The sequence below is a fragment of the Neovison vison genome, chromosome 3 (assembly GCF_020171115.1).
Source record: "Neovison vison isolate M4711 chromosome 3, ASM_NN_V1, whole genome shotgun sequence".
In the NCBI taxonomy this organism is placed as follows: domain Eukaryota; kingdom Metazoa; phylum Chordata; class Mammalia; order Carnivora; family Mustelidae; genus Neogale; species Neogale vison.
The window spans coordinates 74,040,115-74,055,913 of NC_058093.1; positions in this window are offsets into that span (position 1 = coordinate 74,040,115).

The window sequence follows — 15,799 nt, forward strand, 5'->3', positions numbered from 1 at the left end:
TATAGGTGCAGTTTAATTTTCAGTAGCTTCTTAATTATTTGCCTAAAACTTGGTGAGGTCAAGAACAAATGAAATATATATATATGGCCTTTTCATCCAGGGGTATAGCCACCTGCAAATTTTAACTTTTGCCATATGTGGATGGTAAGCTCTATTAAAATCATAACAACTATTTTTACATATGACTTCAGTAAAGAGAGAAAACATAAAGGTCATCCTTATTAGATAAGTTTCATTTTAATATCTGAATTCTAATAAATGGATTGCATTATTTCCTTTTCTAGAAACAGTAACTCAAGGACACATGGATCCTGGGAACTGAAGGTATGGTATTACTAGGGGATCAGCTAGAAATATTTAGTTAACATGAAGTTGCAGTTCATTCATTATAAGGACAATGTTTTGACTATATTTAAGGTAGAAAATACTTGTCCTCAGTAGAATATGGAGGTCCCTAATATTCTACTTTGAGAAAGTTACCAGGCCCTGCGAAAATCCATTTGAGTGGTTATCTGTCACGGGAAAGAGAGTTCTCTGACTGTGTTCGATGAATTGCAGTCAATGTCTTGATGTCAGGATCCATGTGAGCTGGCTAACCTGCGAGCTGACTAAGGCCGCAACCGCTGCAGTATCCTGGAGACCTCCTTTCTGACAATGCTGCTGCAGAAGTGGTGGAGGGAGGGCACCAGTGTTTTAGGAAAATCATTTTTGTACTTGAAATACAAAAATCTAGTACTGTTTTCTATAGAAATTGGGAAAATGTTGAACACAATAGGATAACCAAAGTACTTACTCACAGATACTCCTATGAATCTACACTCTTTTAATTTTCCTGCCTGTACTCCGTTTCTGATTTTGTAGGTGAATGCTGTTGCTGCTAACTGATTTTCTTGCTCACATATTGTCATCATTTTTCAGCATTAGTAATACACTGGTCACAGAATTCATTAGCACAGAGTTCTCAGAGGGTTTCTGGGCTTGTCTGTTCTGTTTGCTTCAGTTTTTTAATGCTAAAAGGAGAATTAAAGTCATCTACTTTAAAAAGTCATCTAATTAAAGTCATCCTCATTTACTGGAAGATTTGATATACAAAAATACATTAATTTTTTTCCCTTTCATCCTTGACAAAGTGTGTTATATTGGGTTTTGGCACTAGAAAATAGTATTTACATTCTTAAATCATTGATCCTTTGGCACAAGAGACTTCCTTCCTGTTCCACATCAGTACATTAGTAACTTAGGAATGTGACACTTGGGGGACAGTGTAGAAGGAGATTGCGATTTATTACTAATAGGACTGACTTTAGGAAGAATCTGCAGGGGTTGCTGAAAACTGGAACTTGCTGACTTGCATTGGCAAGGCCAAAATTAACCAAAAATGGCAAAAAAAAAAAAATCATACTTGGAGATTGGGGAGAAAGCACTCATCTTGATTTTATCATCACAAACTCCCACCAGGGCCCACCTACTATTTAGGTACTATCTTGGCTTCCACCAGAAACTCCTAGCAGAGCTCATTTCCTTCCACTTTTACCCTGAATCTGGGAATCCTAGGCACTGTCCTATAATCTTGTCTCTCACCCAGCCCAGTCATATTTCACTGCTATAACTCAAAGAAAGTATGGGACTGGGGGGAGAAGGAAAGTCGGTTTCCTTTACCATCCTGAAAGATTAGCAGTATACTTCTACTTAATAACTTTCGGTTACTTGTCATATAGGAATATCATGTCTTCTAGATCTTACTGATATTATTAATTTTCAGTACCCCCAGGAGCAAGTTTCATATATGATACCAACATTGCCTTTTTGGACCTGTTTTCTCATCTAGAAAATAAGAGATAATAAAGGCAGTATAAATACAAACACCCGCAACACTCCTATGCCAGTTTTCTGCAAAAATACCCATGAAACATTAAAATAAGAAACATTATTCATAGACCTTTAGGTAAGAATAGTGGAAACTAGAAGGAATTTTTGCTAGGTAAAGCCATAAGGGTAGATTTTTTAAGTGGCTGACTCAAATTCCATGTCAAAATAATTTGTTAGTGAAGTAAGATGACGCCTTAGCTTCCCATCATCTAACATTCCTTATTACGCTATTTATAAGAAAGCTGTAATAATCACTTCAGACAACCATTGAGAGTCCCATCAGAAGAGACTTTCTGGATTCTTAACAGCTGGCACTGAAGGTGTACTACCCTGGAGCTTTTCCTTAACCAAGAGAACCACAGCTGGCAATCTCTTGGGGCGGGGTGGGGGGGGTGTGTTGGTAGTCATAAAAGGGAAGAGTAACGACAAGAACAGCAAAGCAACCCCAAAAGATCTCTTAGCCTCTACCTGTTAGGAGATTTAGAATACTTAGCACAAGATTCTTTTTAAAAAGGTGTTCTTTCTGGCTGTCTTTCCTAAGAACTTTGGTCTTATTGCAAGGAAATTTGTTATCCTCGCCTATGCTAAGGCTATATCTGATGAACTTCCTTGGTTTTCCTGGAGGAATGAAATGGGTTTAACATTTCTGACTACCTGCTGGATTAGCATCAGCACTTGAGTGGACTGAAAAAGAGCTGAAAGCAATCCTCAGAGTCTGCCAGTTCTGCAGCTGACCTAGCTAAACCTCTCCTCACTGAGAAATGAGTAACTAAATGGACAAGAGATTTGAACAAGCATTTCACAAAAAAGGCCAAGAAGGGATCACAGTTCCCTTTTTTTGTGTATGTTTTTATTTTGGGGGTTTTGTTTTCTTTTTCTTGGTAGAGGAAGGGACAATTGAGCAAATTCCTTCTTTTTTAAGGAAACACTAAAACATTCTCTTTTTTACTTTGACAGGTAATGTAAGTTTAAGGATAATTTTTAAATCTATTAAATGTTCAGCCATATTATTCATCAAAGAGATGCACATTAAAACTCTATTAAGATACCCTTCCACTGTTACAAACAGCAAAAAATTAAAATACTGACAATACCAAGTGTTGAGAATGTAGAGCCTCAGGAACTCTCTCCTGAGCTGCTGGCAGTAGGGTGAACCGGCCTAAACACTCTGGAAACATTTGACAAACAACTAATGCTGCGTCATACATCTACCTTCAACTCAGTAATTCCACTTCTGGGCAAGTATCCAACGGACATAAGAACACACATGTACAAAAAAATACAGAGAAGAATATTCTTAGGACTATTCACAATAACCTCAAAGTTAGTGAAACAATTCCAGTGGCAACAGAGTGCATACAGTGAGATACTACTCTGTAATAAGGACAGGAGCTAACTTGCTACATGTACCCATTTGGGTGAATCTTATAAACATGATGATAAAAGAAACAAGCCAACAAAAAATGTGCTGTATGATTGCCACTATAAAACTGTTCAAAAATACAAGCAAAATACACCTTTAGACAAAATGGAGTGGGGAGAAGTCAGAAATGGTGCTGATGGTGTGCTGGTATTCTTGTCTTTCTTTACTAGTATAGTGATAACCTACTGAGCTGTATGCTTAACAGCTTATGCAGTTTTTTAAAATTTATCTTACACTTCAATTAATGTTTTTGTTTCTTAATAAATTAAGCAAAACAGCAGGAGACTAATGGGACGGACACCACTGCAGTATGAGAGAAGAGCAATATCGAGGCTTTTAGAAGGAAGGGCTTTGTTTTTCCAGTGCACGTATAGCAAGAAATATTAGAAAATATCTGCTTCAGCTCCCACCCTGGTGCAACAGAGCCTTACGATGTTGGGGGCAGAAGAGTAAGAGAGTGGGAAAAGAACGGGACAAGTCAAATTAAAATTTGTGTCAGAAACAATAGTCCTAGTGCTAAAGAAAATCTAACCCCAAATGAAGAAAGGTGAATATCAAACTGGTTTTCAGAAATCTGCTAGGTCTCCTGAGCCAATAAAGGAAAGATGTTCAACCAGATCAGAGTTACCTTTCTCAGTGTTCTGTATTCTGCATAATAAGCTTCCCTTTAAGGGTCTGCAGCTTAAAGTCTGCAGCTTGAAGATGTTACAATACTCCAAAAGCACCAGAGTAAAAGATAAACTCAAAAAAGCACCTTCAGATGAATTTAGTGGGCTGATTGCAAAGATTTATCCTTTGAATAATAGGCATTCCCAAAGAAAACAACAGAACAAATTAAACAATAGTTTTAATAGGAGAATCCATGATCTAAGAAAAGGCTCAAGTTTAAATGAAGATCCCTTTTGCACATTAAATGCCAGCACCTGGGTGGCTCAGTGGGTTAAAGCCTCTGTCTTCAGCTCAGGTCATGATCCCAGGGTCTTGGGATTGAGCCCCGCATCAGGCTCTCTGCTTAGCAGGAAGCCTGCTTCCTCCTCTCTCTCTGCCTGCCTCTCTGCCTACTTGTGATCTCTATCAAATAAATAAATAAAATCTTTTTAAAAAAAAAAAAAACTCCTTTTTACTTTGAAAATTCAATGTAAATTTAAGAATCTTTTGAGGGGCACCTGGGTGGCTCTGTTGGTTAAGCATCTAACTCAATCTCCGTGCAAGTCTTGATCTCAGGGTTGTGAGTTCAAGCCCCGTGTTGGCTCCACAGGGGGTGTGGAGACTACTTAAAAAAAAAAAAAAAGTTTGAAATCTGTTAAGGTGGGTAATAATAAAATTAATAACAGAACATCTCCTGGCCAGATCCTTGAAAAAGACAAAAAGGAATCACATATTTGACAAAAGTTGAAAGAAATAAGAATAGCGCTTAGGATCAAAACTGTTTAAATTGTTTAAATTCTAAAAACAGAATTAAATGATCTGCGTCTTACGAAGGCTTACTTTTAATCAAATTCCGTCACATACACCTAATATTAATGTATTTCAGAGCACAATTAGAGAAGGTACAAATAGCATATTCACTACTAAAATTACAATTAGTAGAAAAGACAACAAACCCTAGGGTTTATATGCAGAATAATATAGGATTGAAATGGAGAAATACAGGGACGCCTGGGTGGCTCAGTTGGTTAAGTGGCTGCCTTCCGCTCAGGTCATGATCCCAGCGTGCTGGGATCGAGTCCCACATCGGGCTCCTTGCTCAGCGGGGAGCCTGCTTCTCCCTCCGCCTCTGCCTGCCATTCTGTCTGCCTTTGCTCACTCTCTATCCCTCTCTCTCTCTCTCTGACAAATAAATAAATAAAATTAAAAAAAAAAAAAAAAAGAAATGGAGAAATACAAAAGGCCTTTAAAATAGTGTAGAGGGGCACCTGGGTGGCTCAACTGGTTGGGCCTTTGCCTTCAGCTCAGGTCGTGTCCCCAGGGCCCTGGGATGGAGGCTTGCATCAGGCTCACTGCTCAGTGGAGAGTCTGCTTCTCCCTTTTCCTCTGCCCCTCCCCTCATTCGTGCTCTCTGTCTCAAATAAGATCTTTTAAAATCAATGAAATAGTGTGGAGATTATGGTGGAGACCTTGACACGTGTTCTGGGAACTATCAAACCAAGAAGGGAGGTAAAAATGAAAATTACTATGTATAAAAAATACAATTTTTTTCGAATTGAATAGTTTACAAATCGATCAGCTAGCAATATTGAATGACAGGCAGCATAGGGGACCCAGAAATATCTCTTAACTCTGCACATTAGCTGATTTAGAATATTTACAGCAAGATCCAAAACAAAACAAACCCTCGAACTTGTTCTAAACTTTGGCCTCTTTGTCCTAAAGACACATTGCAAGGAAATCACTTCCATTCCAAACCTGGACCCTCTGGGCCTCAGCTTTCCTGAAGGAATGAAATAGCTCAGCATTTGGTGCTCACCTGCCGGATATTCCGTCAGCATCTGAGCAGACTGCCAAATTGCTGAAAGCAATTCTTGCAGCCTGATAATTCCCCTGCAGGGCATTTTATAGGGCAGAAATTGTACAGGCTGTGTTCTTTGATCACAAGATAATAAAACAAGAAAATAAAAGCACAGTCACCTGGAAGATAATTTTAAAGCCCTCTTCTAAATAGCTATTTTGTCAAAAAATGCAATAAGATAGAGTGAAAAAATGGCAAAAGTAGAGGATGATATGTTTAAAGCTAAGCTAAAGGGCAAACTGATAGCCGTTATTGCACAGAGAGGGTAAATGGATGAATTAAACATGTAACACTGGATACAAAAGTAACAATAAAGGCTAATTAGAAATAAATTAGAAAAAAGTAAAAAGGCAACCTAGCAAATGCATTTTTTTTAAAATTCAAAACCAGAAATAACAATGGTATGAAAAAACAGAGGATACTTAAGTCCCATCCTCAATTATATATTTTAATTGAAGCGTTTGTTATAAAATGTTAAATATACCAGTTTAGAATATCCAGTCAACAAGAATTAGAAATCCTGAGCAGATCAGTAACCAAAGAAGAAATTCAGGGCAGTTATCAATGGATTATAGATCCTTAAATGAGCCCTGATAACTTCATCCATTCTTCCAGACTTGAAAAGCACATCATTCCTCTGGTTTTTAAGTTTTTCCATGCAGCCTGGAAAAGGTGAGTACACACATTCATTTTGCATAACTAACATTACCCTGATACCAACACTTAAAATTTGGCAGTTAAAATCAAAGCTATATATCTTAGTTTACCCATGAATATGGATGTAAACAAATCTAAGGTACTAGAAAGTGCAAATAATATCTTCAAAGAACAGTTCACCATGCCGAGTGGGGTTTAATTCTTTGATGAAAGAGCAGTTCACGTGAAGAAAAATTACTGTAATATTTCTCTTCATAGGACCATAATGAGATCCGCAAACTGATTATCCATTCTTGTGATTGTGCAAATGCCATGGACAGTTAGATTAGATTTGGTTTACTTGAAAGAGTGGCTAGCTGGAAAAATGGGATTAGCCTGACATATTTAGTAAGTGAAGCAGTGTCTAAACCTCCCCTCTAAGTACGAGAGTGCTATAGAATGGAGAAAGAAGTATGGATGCATGTCAGTGAGAGAACCAAAATGTCTAAAACTGGTTCTTAAAAAAATAAATCAATTTATTGAGCTGCTACTATTTGCCAGGCATTAGGCTAATTGCTTTACATACATCTCAAAAATCTAGGAAGTATTGTTCTCGATTTATCAAAAGGCTGTAAGGTGCTCTGAGGGATTTGCCCAGGATCACACAGCCAGCAAAGGGGGAAGCTGCGCTTTGGACACAGTCTTCACTGAAACCCGTATTCTTAACTGGTCTGCTAAATATCAACAATGGTAACAAATAATTCAGAAACTACCATACACCGCAATTGAATATTACACAACAACAACTCCTTCCAGAACTATGGGATAGCATGAGAATGATGCTTACTATTTAGCGAAGGCAAGGAATATACAAAATTGTATATAGTGTGGTTTATAAATTTTTAAGCTGGAGTGAGTTTGAAAAGAAGCCAATGTGCATGTGTTTACTTTTCACTATTGCCCATTTTTCCTTGGTGAACATGGATAAGTTTTTTTTAAATCTAAAAATATACTGTATCCCCTACAAAATTGAAAGCTTTCTGTGAGCAAAACCTGTTTGTTTTTGTAATATCCAACCCAGCTGTGCACTTTACACATAGTGGGCACAAAATACTTGAGTTACAACATAAAGGGTCCTGTATGTGTCCCTCACTGTTTACGATGTAGATAGTAAACAAACCTACATTTTTTATAAATATCCTAGTAATTGTTCAGATGCCTTCTTTTCAGATTGAGACCTATTTACTAGGCTCATTTTTAGAGATTCTAATTTTAATTTCAATTTTATGCTTCTGGTGTTTTTTATAAATGGATTAATGGCTAAATCAGTCAGTCCACATACAAATCTTGGTGATAGTTTGAAATGATAGGTAACATTTATCGAACTCTTGCTAGTCAATACTGTCCTGGGCGCTTTAAGACATTTTTCCCATTTAGCAATCCCAACAGTTCCATAGAATTAAAACTATGAGACCCAGAGACATTGAATGACTTCTACCAGGACACACAGCAAGTAAATAATGGAGCTGATATTCACAGTCAGGAAGTAGGACTCCATGACTTCACTTAAGTTCACACACTAGTTCCAATGCTGTTCTTTAAGAACAAAGTATAAAATCTTTGTCATAAAAATAGAGCATGTAATGGAGAGATAACTTTTTTCCATTGTGTGGCCCCTTGAGAGAGTGGTGTGAGAGAAAAGTATAAGTGAGGTGAGAGGAAGTGAAGAAAGCAAAGGAGAGAAGGAAATACAGATGGCAGGAAAAGGAATGATGACTGGCTTTGGGGTGACAGCATCGGTTCCTTTTGTACTTTGGTTGCTGCACAAGCTTAACTAACAACTATATTGAGTACCTATGTACTGAGTGCTCAGGGACGCATTGGTAAGAAGAAGAGAAAAAAAAAAGCCTCTTTGCCCTTCTGTAGATTAGTCTAATTCTTCTTTAGTTTGAAGAACTAGTTTACTATAGGGTCAGCTGCCACTTGGGCAGAGCAGACGGGCTCCTTCCAAACCTCTTTCAAAAGATTCACCAAAACAAAAGAATTCCTCTTTTACTGTCCCCTTAATTGGCACACACCTCATTTTTTGTTTGTTTTATAGGTCTTTGTTCTGTTTTATTTTTTGAGGTAAAAATTACAGTGCAGTGTGCAGATAATAAGATTCAGGAAATTTGACAAATGCATACACACTTCTAATGATTGGAGACAGTTTCCATATGTCTCGCAAGCAGAGGCACACTGTCTCTTTTCAGGAATGCTTTTATAGTGAACAGTCTTGGAAGGTAATGTCCCCTCTGGAGCAAACAGCAGGTTTATTTACTGTCCAGTGTAATAAAGATAATGTCTTCTTTCAGAGCAAAGGGCAGGCACACTTACTACCCTTTATAAAAGACTGAGGATCTTCAGTTCTGAGACCAGCTTACTGCATATGCAGCACCAATCTGGGCCCCTCTTCATTACCTGTTTAAGGCTTAGAGGACAAGAGGAACCAATACAAACCTGATGCTCAAACTGCTTATTGCGCTGTGGATACTGAAGTTCTTTGTCTCTGACCCAGGAGTTTTGTGTCTGTTGCCAGCATCCACAAGATGGGCAGGCTAACTTGCTATCTTGCAACTAGGGTGAAACCTCAGACCCTTCACAGTTCTTGACAGCCACCCCCTTCACGATACAGAACTATCCACTGAAGCAGCAGGTTCCCTCATACCCATCTCCCCTCAGTCTCACAAGAGATGATCCTGTTTCTGGTTGTTTTCACAATAGATAGTTTTGCCTTTTCTAGAACATCACATACAGGGAATCATACAACAAATACTCTCATGTTTCCCTGTCTCACTCAGCAGGTCTGTAAGATACATCCACGCTGTTGTATAAATCAGTGGTTCACTCCTTTTTGTGTCTGCATAGTATTCCATTGTTAGAATAGTCCTCCATTTAACCATTTCCCTGTTGATGAACATTTGGGTGGTTTTCAGCTTGCAGAACAAAGCTGATGTAAACATCCACATGTTTAAATAATGTTTTACTGTATACAGGAACTTGGGAACAAATCATTGTAGAGATTCCAGATTTTATTATCTGCTTTCAAAGAATGCTCATTTTTGTCTTAGAAGGGACTTAATCTATCTGGACCCAAATTTCCAGCTCTATCTCTTTTGCTAAGGGCGGCAGCTGAAATTTCTGTTGCAGTTTTCCGCCTTCCACCCGCCCCCTTGGAGTTTGTCTTGCATAAGTACAGTCAAAGGAGTCAGCTAAAAATTAGGGTGAGGTTCAATAGATTTGGGACTCTCTATGTTGTGACTCTCCTTTTTTGATTATCCTCCCTAACTTCAAACTTGTTTGGGCATCTCTAAACTCAGCCAAATGACTCCTCAAAGCAGTAAGATTGCACTTGTCTGAGTTCTTTTTGTTTGTTTGTTTGTTTGTTTGACAGAGATCACAAGTAGGCAGAGAGGCAGGTAGAGAGAGAGGGGGAAGCAGACTCCCTGCTGAGCAGAGAGCTAGATGCAGGGCTCCATCCCAGGACCCTGAGATCATGACCTGAGCCGAAGGCAGAAGCTTAACACACTGAGCCACCCAAGTACCCTGTCTGTTTGAGTTGTAGTATCTCTGCACCCAAGAGGAATGAGAGTACCCTCAGGTAAAAAAACTCTATAAACAAATCTCACCAGTGTGATTCCCAAAATGTTTATTCCTCTTAATATCAACCTGCTTTTGGTCATTCTCCAGTGCCTTCAGATAGCTGTTTTTTAATATGTTACCCAGAATTTATAATTGTTATAGAAGACTTAGCCAGATAAAAGCTGCTCTACCATTTCTAGAAGCAGAATTCTGCCTAGTAATATATTGTTATCCCTTTACGCCTTGTCATTTTACTTTGGATGTATCTCTTACAAACAACATGTAGCTGGTTTTATATTTTTATGAAATCTGTTCTGTTTGCTATTCAGTATATTTAATCTTAATTTACATTTATGTGATTAATGAAATCTGGATTTATTTTTTACCATTTTATATGTTCTGAATACCATTATTTACATTTGCTTCAGTTCTGGTTTTTCACTAGACTGAAAAGACTTTTCTGTATTTTCTCCTCGTCCTTTATATTTTCCTCATTTGGAAGCTATAAATTATATTTCTCTTCCTAAGTGACCACTCTTATATTCTACATATGTATCTATAAAATTTTTACCAAAGTCTAAAGTTACTCAATATTCTATCTTCTTTCCAAACAGGAAAAGAAGATTACTTCATTTTATTTACCTGTTACCAAATTCCTATCTTTTATTGCTATCTAAAAACTTAACATCAACTTTTATTTTTTTTTGGTGCAATTGCAAATGGGTTGTCTTCTTAATTTTTCCTAGTATCTTCAGTTACTTCATTATTGTATAGAAATGCAATACATTTCTATATATTAATTTTGTATCCTGTGACTTACTGAATTCATTTATCAGTTCTAGTAGTTTTTCGGTGGAGTCTTGGGGTTTTCTGTATATAGTATCAGGTCATCTGCAAATAGTGAAAGTTTTACTTCTTCCTTATCACTTTGGATGTCTTTTATTTTTTCTCATCTGATTGCTGTGGTTAGGGCTTCCAGCACTTTTTTGAATAAGAGGGGTGAGGGTGGACATCCTGTTTTGTTGCTGATCTTGAAGGAAAAGCTCTCAGTTTTTCACCCTTGAGTATGATGTTGGCTGTGGGTTTTGCGTATATGACCTTATCGTGTTGAGATATGTTCCCTCTAAACCTACTTTGTTGACAGTTTTTATCATAAATGAACTTTATACTTCGTCAAATGATATTTCTGCCTTTATTGAGATGATCATGTGGTTTTTATTCTTTCTCTTGTTAATGTAATATATCATATTAATTTATATGTAAATATTAAACCATGCTTACATCCCTGGAGTAAATCATATTTAATTGTGGTGAATGAACAGTTTGCTGTTATTTTGTTGGGGATTTTTGCGTCTATGTTTATAAGAGATATTGGCCTGTTGGGGTTGTTTTGTTTTGTTTTGCTTTGTAGTGTCTTTATATGGTTTTGCTATCATAATAATGCAGACCTCATAGAATTAATTTGGAAATATTCCTTCCTCTTTTATTTCTTTTGGAATAGTTTGAGAGGAATAAGTATTAACTCTTCTTTAAATGTTTCATCGGTGCTTACTTCGGCAGCACATACACTAAAATTGGAATGACGCGAAGATTTAACGTGGCCCCTGTGCAAAGGATGATAGGTGAATGGTAGAATTCACTTGTGAAGCCATCTGGTCCTGAACGATTTTTTGTTGGAATTTTTTTGATTACTGATTCCATTTTATTGCTAGCAATCAGTCTGTTCAAAACTTTTTTTCTTCCTGATTCAATTTTGAAAGGTTACATGTTTCTAGGAATTTATCCATTTTTTGTAGGTTGTTCAGTTTGTTGGCGTACAATTTTACATAATATTCTCTTACAATCCTTTGTATTTCTGTGATGCCAATTTTTATTTCTCCTCCTTCATTTCTGATTTTATTTACCTGAGTCCACTCTCTTTTTCTTCTTGAGTCTGGGTAAAAGTGTATCAGTTGTGTTTACCTTTTCAGAGGACCAGATCCTGGATTCATTGATCTGTTCTATCATTTTTCTTAGTCTCTATTTCATTTATTTCTGCTTTAATCTTTATTATTTCCTTCCTTCTACTGGTTTTGGGCATTGTTTTTCTAGCTCCATTGGGTGTAAGGTTAGATTAGCATCAACTTTTTTATCATAATTTTTTTAAAAAATCAATATTCAAATATACCAACATATTTTATGCTCACTCTTATTTCTTTTTGTTAAAATAACAATGTAGTGATATATAATTTATATACCATAAAGGGCACCATGGTTTTTTGCATCCAACTTCTTCCTCTTGGATTCACTTTTCTTCTTGCAACCATTACTGGTTATTCCACTGAGATGTGTTTTCCTACAGAAAAACAGGTTCACCCTTATCCTAAGACCCCCAACACCTTCATCTAATCAGGGCATCGTGATCAATATCCAATAATTTATGATATACATCAAATTTAAATGTGGTTCCCATTGATCTGGAGACCTGTGAACTAAGATGTGTGTATGTGGTGGGGGGGATGTAATCTTTCCCCACCATTATACCACATAGAATGATAGAACCTAGGATAGGATACTACCATTAACTCCTAGTCAAAAGGGAGAGATTTAAAGGCATTATTAACATTTACTTGTTCTAAAATACTAAAGGAAAAATGCTACCTGGAACCCCTATTATGAGAAGAAATAATTTTCCTTGATTAGACCCTAATTCTGCTTCCTAACAGTGTGTCTTTTATCTGTTATTCTCTACTACTCTTGGTTTTGCCTCCCAGAAAGTGAGTTCTTTAGATTTCTATCGTCCCCCTTAGTCACTTCTGAAATTGGAGAATATGCCCCTTCTGGTGCTACATAACTTTCTCAGCTACTTCCTGCCTATAAAAAGTTTTTGGCCCCGTGGTCTCTATACCTCAGTCTCATTCCCTTTCAGTCTTAGCTGGTGGTTTATCAATACAGCTCTCTCAAAAACATGGATTTTCTGTGTGTTTTCCGTGAGTTCTGTTTGACAGAACCATCCATGATTCTTTTTGGCATATGCCTCTCATTCTAGACCTCGTTATGAGGAGCTTCCGCCCATTAGGCTTCTGAGAGACCCTGCCCTTAAGCTTTCTAGAAACCTGTTTGTCCAACTGAGAGGTTCTACCAGGCATCACATTTAATTCTTTTTTTTTTTAAGATTTTATTTATTAGAGAGAGAGAGGGAGTGCGCAAGTAGGCAGAGCAGCAGGCAGAGGGAGAGGGAGAAGCAGGCTCTTTGTTGAGCAGGAAGCCCAATGCGGGGCTCCATCCTAGGACCCTGGGACCATGACCTGAGCTGAAGGCAGCCGCTTAACCAACTGAGGCACCCAGGCGCCCCAGGCATCACCTTAATTCTTTCAGATGTCTTAATACAGGAAGGTACAGCAAAACCCTTGGTTTAACATCTACCCCCCAAACCCAGACTGAATCTGAGACTCCCTTACTGGCTGGCGATGAAGAGGTTTATTTGCAAAATAAATAAGTTCTGGACTCTAAATTCCTCTAAATTCTTGCAAGTTGGCAGGAGTTTTTCTCCCCTAGAAGTATCTTTTTTTTTTTTTTAAAGATTATTTATTTATTTATTTATTTGTCAGAGAGAGTGAGCACAGACAGACAGAGAGGCAGGCAGAGGCAGAGGGAGAAGCAGGCTCCCTGCTGAGCAAGGAGCCCGACGTGGGACTCGATTCCAGGACGCTGGGATCATGACCTGAGCGGAAGGCAGCCACTTAACCAACTGAGCCACCCAGGCGTCCCAATGTATCTTTTTCTTATAGCACCTTATAAAATAAAACTAAAACTAACTGCTTCATACTTTGAACATATGCCTAGAAATCATCCTGCAATCCTTCATGTTACCACAAGTAACAGTTTTACTAAACACATGTCATTTTTCAACTTCCATAATAGTTTGCATACCATCCATCACCTGTCCTCTAAGCTAATAGCATACGTTTTCAGTGTTTGTTACACAGCATCTCTGTATCAGGTTTTCTGTATCAGCTAGCTACTGCTGCATAACGAACAACCACAAAATCTTAGTGACACATAACAATATGCTTCTAATTCTCTCATGGATCTGCAGGTCAGATCCATGAGCAGGTCAGATACAGCAGCTTAGGTGGCAATGATGAAAACAGCTCTGCTTCACATTGCGGGGCTGTGGGCAGGTAGGGCAGTCCTGCTCTGCAGATAGTTGGGACCCAGGTTGAAGAGTGGCAGCTACTCTGGGGGAAAACTCCTTTCAGTGAGGTGACAGAAGTACAAGAACATAAGCCCCATCAAATGAGCACATTTCAAGCCCCCGCTTTCATCACATCTGACCCCCCCCCCCACCAGCCAAAACATTCCATGGCTGAGCCCAAAGTCAGAAGGTGGAAAAGTTCTTTTGTGGAAAGAACTTCAAACTTAGAATGGCCCAGGACGTGGGTGCAGAGAGGGGAGAAGAATTTGGGCTAGTGATTGATCTCATCCTCCATGGTAATATGAGAGATACTTGTTGCCAGCCTGCACTTCTCTTCTGCCTCCAGAAGTCTGCAGCTTCCCAGAAAGCTATAGGGCCAAGAAGTAGCCAACAGCAGCTTTTTTTTTTTTTTAAAGATTTTATTTGACAGAAAACGAGATCACAAGTAGGCAGAGAGGCAGGCAGAGACAGAGGGGGAAGCAGGCTCCCCGCTGAGCAGAGAGCCCGACACGGGGCTCGATCCCAGGACCCCGAGATCACGACCTGAGCCGAAGGCAGCAGCTCAATCCACTGAGCCACCCAGGCACCCCCAACAGCAGCTTTTTAAAGTTTCCTACTAAGGGAGTGAATGTAAGCAAGGACCCCCCTATGTCGGCACCTTGTTTTAGGCAGCAAATCTGTTACTGATCTCTGTCACATCTAGGGCAATTCTATTCTCTCCCAAAGAGAATGTAGACTCGCAGTTGCTTCCGCTACTTCATGACCCACTCCAGCAGGCCCATGGCTCCAGCCCCCATTCCTTCATTGCATTTCTTTTCTGTTCCTACCTCCCAGAAAAGCTGTATCTTATGGAATAAAGTTGTGTCTTTTTTTTTTTTTAAAGCTGCATATTTTGTCTTTCATATATATCACACCCATGGGCTTGGAGCAGGGGAACTTTGAACCTTGAACTTTTGACAGCATTGCCACCCAAAGTTGTAGAATACTATATGAAGTTTCTCTTATTTCTGTGATGGTTTTTAAACATAAAATCTGTTTTAGTGTTTCTTGGTACTGAAGTATGCCTAAATTTAGTACCTTACAAAAAATAACCAGTTTCTTAAAGGAGAGACCTATTCAAATTCAGTACATTTGGGAAAATCATCAGGCTAATTATATGACAGGAAAATAGGAAATAGTCCTTATTCTTCCCAGTAAATCTAATCATTAAGATAGACCACTTTTAAATGTGTGTATTAAATATTATTATATTTTATCACAGCCTGGTTATCCCATTCTCTTTGCCTTATACAAGGTTTTATCTCTTTTTTGTTTTTTGACCTTTTTACTATATATAATTTATTGCAAAAAAATTCATATATCTAATATACACAGAATAGTTTAATGACCCCTATGTACCCATGACAGGGCTTCATAATTATTAAACATGATAAGTCTTATTTCATTTATACCAGCGTTTGAGAGACTATGACCCACAGGTCAAATCCAGCCTACTGCCTGTTTCTGTAAATAAAGTTTATTGGGACACAGCCATGCTCTTTGTCTACATGTTGCCTCTGCCTAC